We start from the raw sequence: 10,882 nt of genomic DNA, 5'->3' as shown, positions 1-10,882 counted from the left end.
TCTTCATCGCTGGGGACCTGTGGTTTCAGTGAGAGGAGGGGAGGGGAGAGTAGGACGAAGATGGGCCTCTGAGGGTCACTGGTAAAATAGCCTTGCAAGTAGCTACAGGCCTAGGAGCTCCTCCAGGCTTGACGGTGTGGGCTTGTGGAAAGGATTACTGCTCTCGTTTTTCTTTGGCTTCTTCAGCTTTTGAAAGTGGGAGGGAAATTAAAGAAGGTGGGTTCAGCCAGCAACCAAGGCACATCCCATAGCTCTCTCCTTCCCCAGATCTGGAGCCCTGTCTGGGCTTGGCTGAGCAGGGACAGGCAGACTTGTGGGAGAGGAAGGAAAGGGGTGGGCAGAAGGAAGCTGCCTCTTGATGACAGTCTTTTTTGTGTTTTTTTGAGATGGAGTTCACTCTCTTGACAAGGCTGGAGTGCAGTGGTATGATCTCGGCTCATTGCAACCTCTGTCCCCAGGGTTCAAGTGATTCTCCTGCCTCAACCTCTGGAGTAGCTGGGATTACAGGTGTCTGCCACCACATCCGACTTTTTTTTTTTTTTGAGACGGCGTCTCGCTCTATTGCCCAGGCTGTAGTGCAGTGGCACAATCTCTGCTCACGGCAAGCTCCGCCTCCCAGGTTCACGCTATTCTCCTGCCTCAGCCTCCCGAGTAGCTGGGATTACAGGCACGTGTCACCATGCCCAGCTAATTTTTTTTTTTTTTGTATTTTTAGTAGAGTAGAGGTTTCACCATGTTAGCCAGGATGGTCTTGGTCTCCTGACCTCATGATCTGCCTGCCTCAGCCTCCCAAAGTGCTGGGATTATAGGCGTGAGCCACTGCGCCCGGCCACACCCAGCTAACTTTTGTATTTTTAGTACAGACAGGGTCTCACCGTGTTGTCCAGGCTGGTCTTGCACTCCTGACCTCAGGTGATCCACCCGTCTCGGCCCCCCAAAGTGCCAGGATTATAGGCGTGAGCCACTGCACCCGGCCAGTGGTTTTTGTTTTTTAGAGAAAGGGTCTGGCTCTGTTGCCCAGGCGGGAGGGCAGTGGCGCAATCATGGCTCACTGCCGCCTCCAACTACTGGACTCAAGCGATCCTCCCACTACAGCTTCCCAAATAGCTGAAACTACAGGTGTATGCCACCAGGCCCAGCTAATTCTTTTTTAATTTTTTTGTGGAGATGGGTTCTAGCTATGTTGCCCAGTCTGGTCTCAAACTCCTAGGCTCAAGCTATCCTCCTGTCTCCGCCTCCCAAAGTGCTGGGATTACAGGTGTGAACCATTGCACCTGGCTAGGAATGTCATTTTGGAAGTGATAAAGAATACTATGTGCGGGAAGTAGTAGGAGGAGCACTTGACTCAGAGTCAAGAGACCTTGGTCCTAGTCTCAATATTGCTACTACTTGCTGTGCGACTCTTATTTTTATTTTTATTTATTTATTTATCTTATTTATTTATTTATTTATTATTTATTTATTTATTTATTTTGAGACGGAGTCTCGCTCTGTCGCCCAGGCTGGAGTGCAGTGGCCGGATCTCAGCTCACTGCAAGCTCCGCCTCCCGGGTCTACGCCATTCTCCTGCCTTAGCGTCCCGAGTAGCTGGGACTACAGGCGCCCGCCACCTCGCCCGGCTAGTTTTTTTTTTTTTTTTTTTGTATTTTTTAGTAGAGACGGGGTTTCACCGTGTTAGCCAGGATGGTCTCAATCTCCTGACCTCGTGATCCGCCCGTCTCGGCCTCCCAAAGTGCTGGGATTACAGGCTTGAGCCACCGCACCCGGCCTTATTTTTATTTTTATTTATTTTTGAGACGGAGTCTCGCTCTGTCGCCCAGGCTGGAGTGCAGTGGCCGGATCTCAGCTCACTGCAAGCTCCGCCTCCTGGGTTTACGCCATTCTCCTGCCTCAGCCTCCCGAGTAGCTGGGACTACAGGCGCCCGCCACCTCGCCCGGCTAGTTTTTTGTATTTTTTTAGTAGAGACGGGGTTTCACCATGTTAGCCAGGATGGTCTCAATCTCCTGACCTCGTGATCCGCCTGTCTCGGCCTCCCAAAGTGCTGGGATTACAGGTGTGAACCATTGCACCTGGCTAGGAATGTCATTTTGGAAGTGATAAAGAATACTATGTGCGGGAAGTAGTAGGAGGAGCACTTGACTCAGAGTCAAGAGACCTTGGTCCTAGTCTCAATATTGCTACTACTTTGCTGTGCGACTCTTATTTTTATTTTTATTTATTTATTTATCTTATTTATTTATTTATTTATTTTTTTTGAGACGGAGTCTCGCTCTGTCGCCCAGGCTGGAGTGCAGTGGCCGGATCTCAGCTCACTGCAAGCTCCGCCTCCCGGTCTACGCCATTCTCCTGCCTTAGCGTCCCGAGTAGCTGGGACTACAGGCGCCCGCCACCTCGCCCGGCTAGTTTTTTTTTTTTTTTTTTTTGTATTTTTTAGTAGAGACGGGGTTTCACCATGTTAGCCAGGATGGTCTCGATCTTCTGACCTCGTGATCCGCCCGTCTCGGCCTCCCAAAGTGCTGGGATTACAGGTTTGAGCCACCGGGCCCGGCCCTATTTATTTATTTTTTTTGAGACGGAGTCTCGCTCTGCCGCCCAGGCTGGAGTGCAGTGGCCGGATCTCAGCTCACTGCAAGCTCCGCCTCCTGGGTTTACGCCATTCTCCTGCCTCAGCCTCCCGAGTAGCTGGGACTACAGGCGCCCGCCACGTCGCCCGGCTAGTTTTTTGTATTTTTTTAGTAGAGACGGGGTTTCACCGTGTTAGCCAGGATGGTCTCAATCTCCTGACCTCGTGATCCGCCTGTCTCGGCCTCCCAAAGTGCTGGGATTACAGGCTTGAGCCACCGCACCCGGCCTTATTTTTATTTTTTATTTATTTTTGAGACAGAGTCTTGTTCAGTTGGCCAGACAGGACAGTGGCACAATCATAGCTCACTGAAGCCTCCACCTCCTGGTCAATCCTCCCGCTTCTACATCCCAAAGGGCTGGGATTGCAGGCACTTGGAGACTTTTGAAAATCACTTTCCTTCACTGAGCCTCAAGCTTCTTAAATAAAATGATGACTTGATGACTGGGCACTGTGGCTCACACCTGTAATCCCAGCACTTTGGGAGGCTGAGGTGGGTGGATCACCTGACGTCAGGAGTTCGAGACCAGCCTGGCCAATATGACAAAACCCTCTACCAAAAATACAAAAATGGACTGGGCGCGGTGGCTCATGCCTGTAATCCCAGCACTTTGGGAGGCTGAGGCAGGCGGATCACAAGATCAAGAGATCAAGACCATCCTGACCAACATGGAGAAACCCCGTCTCTACTAAAAACACAAAAATTAGCTGGGCATGGTGGCACACGCCTATAGTCCCAGTTACTCGGGAGGGTGAGGCAGGATAATCACTTGAAACCAGGAGGCAGAGGTTGCAGTGAGCCGAGACTACACCACTGCACTCCAGCCTGGGTGACAGAGTGAGACTCCGTCTCAAAAAAATAAACAAATAAATAAAATTAGCTGGGTATGGTGGCACGCACCTGTAATCCCAGCTACTTGGGAGGCTGAGGCAGGAGAATTGCTTGAACCTGGGAGGTGGAGGTTGCAGTCAGCTGAGATCACGCCACTGAACTCCAGCCTGGGTGATATAATTAGACTCTGTCTTGAAAAAATAAAAATAAAAAAACCCTATCCTGTATCTCCTCAGGCTTCAGGGAGTGCTGAGTTAACCTGCAGAAAGAAGATAAGTCCCTGGGAGGTGCTAACTAGCAGTTGCCGGAGACAGAACCAGCCCAGCCTTTGGGCTCAGAAAGACCAGGTTCAAATTCTGCTCTTCCTGGCTGTGTGACCTTGGGCAAGTGAATTAACCTGTCTGAATCACACTTTCCTTATGTGGAAAATAGAATATTTGTTTCATAGTTTTGTAAGAATGTGAACTGCCTTGCACAGGGCCTGGCACCTAGTGAGCCAGCACACAAATGAATAGATCTTCTCCTAAATATATTATTAAAGAAATGGAGGGCCGGGCACGGTGGCTCAAGCCTGTAATCCCAGCACTTTGGGAGGCCGAGATGGGCAGATCACGAGGTCAGGAGATCGAGACCATCCTGGCTAACACGGTGAAACCCCGTCTCTACTAAAAAATACAAAAAACTAGCCGGGCGAGGTGGCGGGCGCCTGTAGTCCCAGCTACTCGGGAGGCTGAGGCAGGAGAATGGCGTAAACCCGGGAGGCGGAGCTTGCAGTGAGCTGAGATCCGGCCACTGCACTCCAGCCTGGGCGACAGAGCGAGACTCCGTCTCAAAAAAAAAAAAAAAAAAAAAAAAAAAGAAATGGTTGGTTGGGCATGGTGGCTCATGCCTGTTGTCCCAGCACTTTGGGAGGCTGAGGCGGGCGGATTACTTGAAGTCAGGAGTTTGAGACCAGCCTGGCCAACATAGCAAAACCTTGTCTCCTCTAAGAAAATACAAAAATTGGCTGAGCGCGGTGGCTCACGCTTGTAATCCCAGCACTTTGGGAGACCGAGACGGGTGAATCACGAGGTCAGGAGATCGAGACCATCCTGGCTAACATGGTGAAACCCCATCTCTACTAAAAATACAAAAAATTAGCTGGGCGTGGTGGCACACACCTGTAGTCCCAGCTACTCTGGAGGCTGAGGCAGGAGAATGGCGTGAACCCGGGAGGCAGAGCTTGCAGTGAGCCGAGATCGCGCCACTGCACTCCAGCCTGGGCGACAGAGTGAGGCTCCATCTCAAAAAAAAAAAAAAAAAAAATTAACCAGGAGTAGTGGCACATGCCTATAGTCCCAGCTACTCAGAAGGCTAAGGCAGGAGAATCGCTTGAACCCAATAGGCAGAGGTTGCAGTGAGCCAAGATCCCACCAAGACTCCAGCCAGGGCAACAGATCAAGGCTCTGTCTCAAAAAAAAAAAAAAAAAAAAAGGAAAACAAATGAAATGGTTATTAGAGTGTGGTCCTGGACCAGAGCATCACATTCCCCAGAGAGTAGTAGAAATTCAAACTCCAGGCCCTGAACCGCAGACCTACTGAATCAAAAACCCTGGGGTGGGGGCCCACAATCTGTTTTAACATGCCTGCTGATGTTTGAGAATCACTGCCACACTGCATGGGAATGTAGACTGTTGGGATTCTGAAGCTTAGGACATATCACAATCTCCTGAGAGCTAGTTAAAAACACAGATTCCAGGCCGGGCATGGTGGCTCATGCCTGTAATCCCAGCACTTTGGGAGGCTGAGGCAGGCAGATCTCAAGGTCAGGAGATGGAGACCATCCTGGCTAACACAGTGAAACCCCGTCTCTACTAAAAATATGAAAAATTAGCCAGGCGTGGTGGCACACACCTGTAGTCCCAGCTACTTGGGAGGCTGAGGCAGGAGAATCGCTTGAACCCAGCAGGCAGAGGTGGTAGTGAGCAGAGATCGCGCCACTGCACTCCAGCCTGGTGACAGAGCGAGACTCCGTCTCAAAAAAACAAAAACAAAACAAAACACACACACACACAGATTCCAGGCCACGCACAGTGGCTCATGCCTGTAATCCCAGCACTTTGGGAGGCCAAGGCGGGTGGATTACCTGAGGTCAGGAGTTCAAGACCAGCCTGGCCAACATGGTGAATCTCCTTCTCTACAAAAATACAAAAATTAGCTGGGCATGATGGCAGGTGCCTGTAATCCCAGCTATCTGGGAGGCTGAGGCAGGAGAATCGCTTGAACCTGTGAGGCAGAGGTTGCAGTGAGCTGAGATGGAGCCACTGCACTCCAGCCTGGGCAGCAGAGCGAGACTCCATCTGAAAAAAAAACAAAAACGAAAACAAAAAAACCCACCGATTCCGACTAGGTGTGGTGGTTCATGCCTGTAATCCTAGCACTTTGGGAGTCCAAAGTGGCAGGATCGCTTGAGCTCAGGAGTTTGAGACCAGCCTGAGCTACATAGCCAGACACCATCTCTACAAAACAAACAAACAAAAAAGTAGCTGGTGGTATGTGCCTGTGGTCCCAGGTACTCGGGAGGCTGAGGTGGAGGATTGCTTGAGCCCAGGAGTTTGAGGCTGCAGTGAACAATGATCGTACCGCTGCACTCCAGCCTGGGCAACAGAGCGAGAGCCTGTCTCAAACCAGAGAAGACAAAACAGAACAAAAACCAGATTTTTGGCCTCAAAGTCAGAAACTGAGGTGGGGCCTGGGAATCCTTTTTTTTTTTTTGAGATGGAGTCTCACTCTGTTGCCCAGGCTGGAGTGCAGTGGCACAATCTTGGCTCACTGCAACCTCGGCCTCCCAAGTTCAAGCGATTCTCCTGCCTCAGCCTCCAGAGTAGCTGGGATTACAGGCGTGCACCACCACGCCCGGCTAATTTTTATATTTTTAGTAGAGACGGGGTTTCACGATGTTGGCCAGGCTGGGATCGAACTCCTAACCTCGAGTGATCTGACCTCCTCGGCCTCCCAAAGTGCTGGAATTTTTTAACCGGAGATGAGTTTTATTGGGGTGGGGAGTGCTCCGGAGGCTGCACTGCGGGGAGATCACTGAAGGCACCTTGGGGCACTGGAGGCTCTGGCCTGGGAGACTGAGGACTCCCCTTGGGTCGAGGAGGGGAGATGCAGCTGGAGAGAGGACACCTGGACACCTGCCCAATCCAGTGACGTCAGCCTCATCCGCTGTCAGAAGGGTGAGGGGCCTCGGGGGCGGAGTCTCTCCTGCCTCTGCCTCTGCCCTCGGTCTAGGCTGGCCACCTTCCCAGTCTGGTGGGTGCAGATGTGCAGAAGCCTGGGTCGGGAGGCACCAGCGCGGGTAAGACCTGTAGTAGGCCAGCTGGGGACGCCAGCGGGGCCGGGTAGCTGGGCGTGGCGGCCGCGGCGAAGCTGGGGGACTTGAACAGCCTGTCTTGTCTTGGCCCTGACCTCCAGGTGGCGCCGCCAGACACAGACCGGCGTTAAGGCCGCGTCGCTCTTGGCCTCTGGCTGGAGAACCCCCTACGGCCTAATGCGGGTGGTGGAGGAGCTGCTAGAGGGGCTCCGGGCCATGGCCGAGAACAGAGAGACCTCCCTATGTGAGCCCCCTGAGACCCTGACCGCGGGCCCTGCCGCTCCTCCCAGCACCCCTACGATATTAGCTGATGGATTCTTAAACACTAAAGGGTCTCCTGAGCATAAAATGGGCCCTGGTGACACTGCTTCCACGGGACGGTTTGTTTCTAGTGAAAACGACTTCTCCACCGCGCATGATGGCTCATGTCTGTAATCCTGACATTTCGGGAGGCCAAGGTAGGGAGAATTGCTTGAGCCCAGGAATTCAAGACCAGCCTGGGCAATATAGTGAAACCCCATCTCTCTCTCTCTGGTTTTTTTTGGTTGTTGTTTTTTTGTTTTGTTTTGTTTTTTAGACGGAGCCTCGCTCTGTCGCCCAGGCTGGAATGCAGTGGCGCAATCTCGGCTCATTGCAACCTCCACCTCCCGGGTTCAAGCGATTCTCGTGCCTCCACCTCCCGAGTAGCTGAGATTACAGGTGTGTGCCACCATGCCCAGCTAATGTTTTTGTATTTTTAGTAGAGAGACGGGGTTTCACCATGTTGGCCAGGCTGGTCTCAAACTCTTGACCTTAAATAATCCACCTGTTTTGGCCTCCCAAAGTTCTGGGGTTACAGGTGTAACCCAGCCATGAGACCCTATCTTTAAAAAAAAAATAATAATAATTTTAGGCTGGGCGCAGTAGCTCATGCCTGTAATCCCAGCACTTTGGGAGGCCAAGGAGGGTGGATCACCTCAGGTCAGGAGTTTGTGACTAGCCTGGCCGACATGGTGAAACCCTGTCTCTTCTAAAAATACAAAAATTAGCCAGGCATGGAGGTGGGCGCCTGTAATCGCAGCTACTAGGGAGGCTGAGGCAGGATAATCGCTTGAACCTGGGAGGCAGAGGTTACAGTGAGCCGAAATTGTGTCACGGCACTCCAGCCTGGGCGACAGAATGAGACTCTGTCTCAAAAAAAAAAAAAAAAAGAAAAAGAAAGAAAAAATAAATAATAATTAAATTAACTGGCCATAGTGCCATGCACCTATTTGGGAGGCTGAGGTGGGAGTATTGCTTGAGTACAGGAGTTTGAGGCTGCAGTGAGCTGTGATTGCATCACTGCACTCCAGCCTGGTTAACAAAGCAAGACCTTGTCTCAAAACAAAACAAAATTCAACAAAACAAATCTTGCCTCATCCACTTCTGTGGCCAGGACACACTGGTGTGGAAACCCTCCTTCCCCACCAAGTTCACATCTTGCCCGGCCCCCCAGGTTCCACCTGCAGTCACTCTTATCCCTCTAGCCCAGAACTAACCCAGCCTCCACCCCTTGTCATCCCTTTGTTTCCAGGATAACAAGCTTCTCCACTTCCCTTGTGCCCCACCCTTTCCTCCGCCTGGGGACCAGTAGAAAAAGTGTGGGGCATTTCGAAGTTTTTCTCAGGTTGAAGGACTGGCAAAGTGTGTCTGTGGTAGTAACTTGTGGGGAAGGGACTGGGCCCTGATCTGCTCTCAATCTAGGCTATATATATATATTTTTTTTGAGACGGAGTCTCGCTCTGTCACCCAGGCTGGAGTGCAGTGGCCGGATCTCAGCTCACTGCAAGCTCCGCCTCCCGGGTTTACGCCATTCTCTCACCTCAGCCTCTGGAGTAGCTGGGACTACAGGTGCCCGCCATCTCGCCCGGCTAATTTTTTGTATTTTTTTAGTAGAGACGGGGGTTTCACCGTGTTAGCCAGGATGGTCTCGATCTCCTGACCTCATGATCCACCCGTCTCGGCCTCCCAAAGTGCTGGGATTACAGGCTTGAGCCACCGCGCCCGGCCCTAGGCTATATTTTATTTAATTGTAATATTTATGTATTTATTCATTTGTTTATTTTGTTTTGTTTTTAGTTTAGTTTTTTGAGGAGTTTCACTCTTGTTGCCCAGGCTGGAGTACAGTGGCGTGATCTCAGCTCATTGCAACCTCCGCCTCCCAGGTTCAAGCGATTCTCCTGCCTCAGCATCCCGAGTACCTGGGATTACAGACACCTGCCACCACACCCTGCTAATTTTTGTATTTTTAGTGGAGACGGGGTTTCACCATGTTGGCCAGGCTGGTCTCAAACTCCTGATCTCGGGTGATCCACCCGCCTTAGCCTCCCAAAGTGCTGGGATTACAGGCATGAGCCACTGGGCCCGGCCTTATTTATTTAATTTATTTTTATTTGTTTTTTTTTTGAGACAGATTCTCACTCTGTTGCCCAGGCTGGAGTGCAGTGGTGAAATCTTGACTCACTGCAGCCTCTGCCTCCCAGGTTCAAGAGATTCTCCTGTCTCACCCTCCCGTGTAGCTGGGACTACAGGCACCCGCCACCATACCTGGCTAATTTTTGTATTTTTAGTAGAGATGGGGTTTCACCATATTGGTCAGGCTGGTCTCGAACTATGACCTCGGGTGATCCACCCACCTCAGCCTCCTAGAGTGCTGGTATTACAGGCGTGAACCACCACGCCCGGCCATAATTTATTTTATTTTTGAGACAGTGTCTTGCATGTCACCCAGGCTGGAGTGCAGTGGTACAATCATGGCTCCCTGCAACTTCTGCTTCGCGGGCTCAAGCAACCCTCCCACCTCAGCATCCCAAGTAGCTGGAACTACAGGCATGTGCCATCAAGCCCAGCCAGTTTTCTATATTTTTGGTAGAGATGGGGCTGGTCTCGAACTCCTGAGCTCAAGTGATCTGCCTGCCTCAGCCTCCCAAAGTGTTGGGATTACAGGCGTGAGCCACTACGCCCAGCCCCTGGCCTCAGCTTCTTGAGCATGCATGCTTCCTGGCTGCCATGGCAACCCAACACTTCTGGATCATGATGGGTGACCAACTGTGTGGCTACCCCCTGGACCTTATGAGGTCGGAGGCCACTGGATGGGCTTTGCTAGACATAGACCCTCCCCACCAGCTCCTTCACACAACAAGACCTCCCCTAACCATGGGTCCCCCATCTACTTCCCCACACAGATGGACCCCGCTCCCATCACAGGGCTTCTGACTCTCCACGTGTCTCACACCACCAGACCTCTCTCCTCCTGCCTCTGCCCTTGTTTCCCTTGGCAACTCTCTGGGCATGTAGAGGCTCTCTCCAGGGGAAGATAGCCCTTCATGACCAAATCCTTCCCTCATGGGTCCCCAGATCCTCCGATCCAGCCCCCCATAGATGGGGATACTGCCAAGGTAAAGGTTTTGGGGGAGACCCTCAGGGGACAGGGTAGTCTGGGCCTGAGGTTCAGCCTGTGTTTGTTTCTTGTGACTGTTGAAATTGTACAGATTGCCAAATACTACATCCTAGGCCTCCTGAATTCTGATTTGGGGATCAGGAAGGAGGTTGCTGGGAAGCAGAGGTGAGTCATGAGCCGGGCTTAGGCCCCATCAGTGAGGTTAAGTCTCTTTTTAAAAATTTAATTTAATTTATTTATTTTTGTAGAGACAGAGTCTCTCTGTGTTGCCCAGGCTGGTTTCAAACTCCTGGCCTCAAGTGATCCTTCTTCCTTGGCCTCTCTTAAGTGCTGGGATTACAGGTGTGAGCTATGGTACTCATTGCCCTCTAAAGGAAGGCAGGTCCAGCCTGCAATCCCAGCATTTCGGAAGGCCGAGGCCAGAGGATTGCTTGAGCCCAGGAGTTTGAGACCAGCCCGGGTAACATGGCAAGACCCTGTCTCTACAAAAAAAAAAAAAAAAAAAAAATTACCTGGGTGTGGTGGCATGTGCCTGTAGTCCCAAGCTACTCAGGAGGCTGAGGTGGGAGGATTACTTTATCCCCAGAGGTCAAGGCTGCAGTGAGCCATGATCGTGCCAATGCACTCCAGCCTGGGTGACAGAGTGAGACTAT

At 51.5% G+C, this 10,882-nt stretch overlaps 1 long non-coding RNA gene across 1 annotated transcript; it reads left to right on the top strand.

Annotated features, from left to right (window-relative positions):
* The first annotated feature begins 6,513 nt into the window (after positions 1-6,513).
* LOC117072618 lies at positions 6,514-10,670 on the top strand. The gene is made up of 3 exons (XR_004432884.1): positions 6,514-6,796; positions 6,913-7,055; positions 10,015-10,670. It is a non-coding gene; the product is annotated as an uncharacterized LOC117072618 (long non-coding RNA).
* The last annotated feature ends 212 nt before the right edge of the window (positions 10,671-10,882 follow it).

This window comes from Trachypithecus francoisi, unplaced genomic scaffold (assembly GCF_009764315.1).
Source record: "Trachypithecus francoisi isolate TF-2019V2 unplaced genomic scaffold, Tfra_2.0 Lachesis_group4, whole genome shotgun sequence".
Lineage (NCBI taxonomy): Eukaryota > Metazoa > Chordata > Mammalia > Primates > Cercopithecidae > Trachypithecus > Trachypithecus francoisi.
This window is presented reverse-complemented; position numbering and strand designations above follow the sequence as displayed.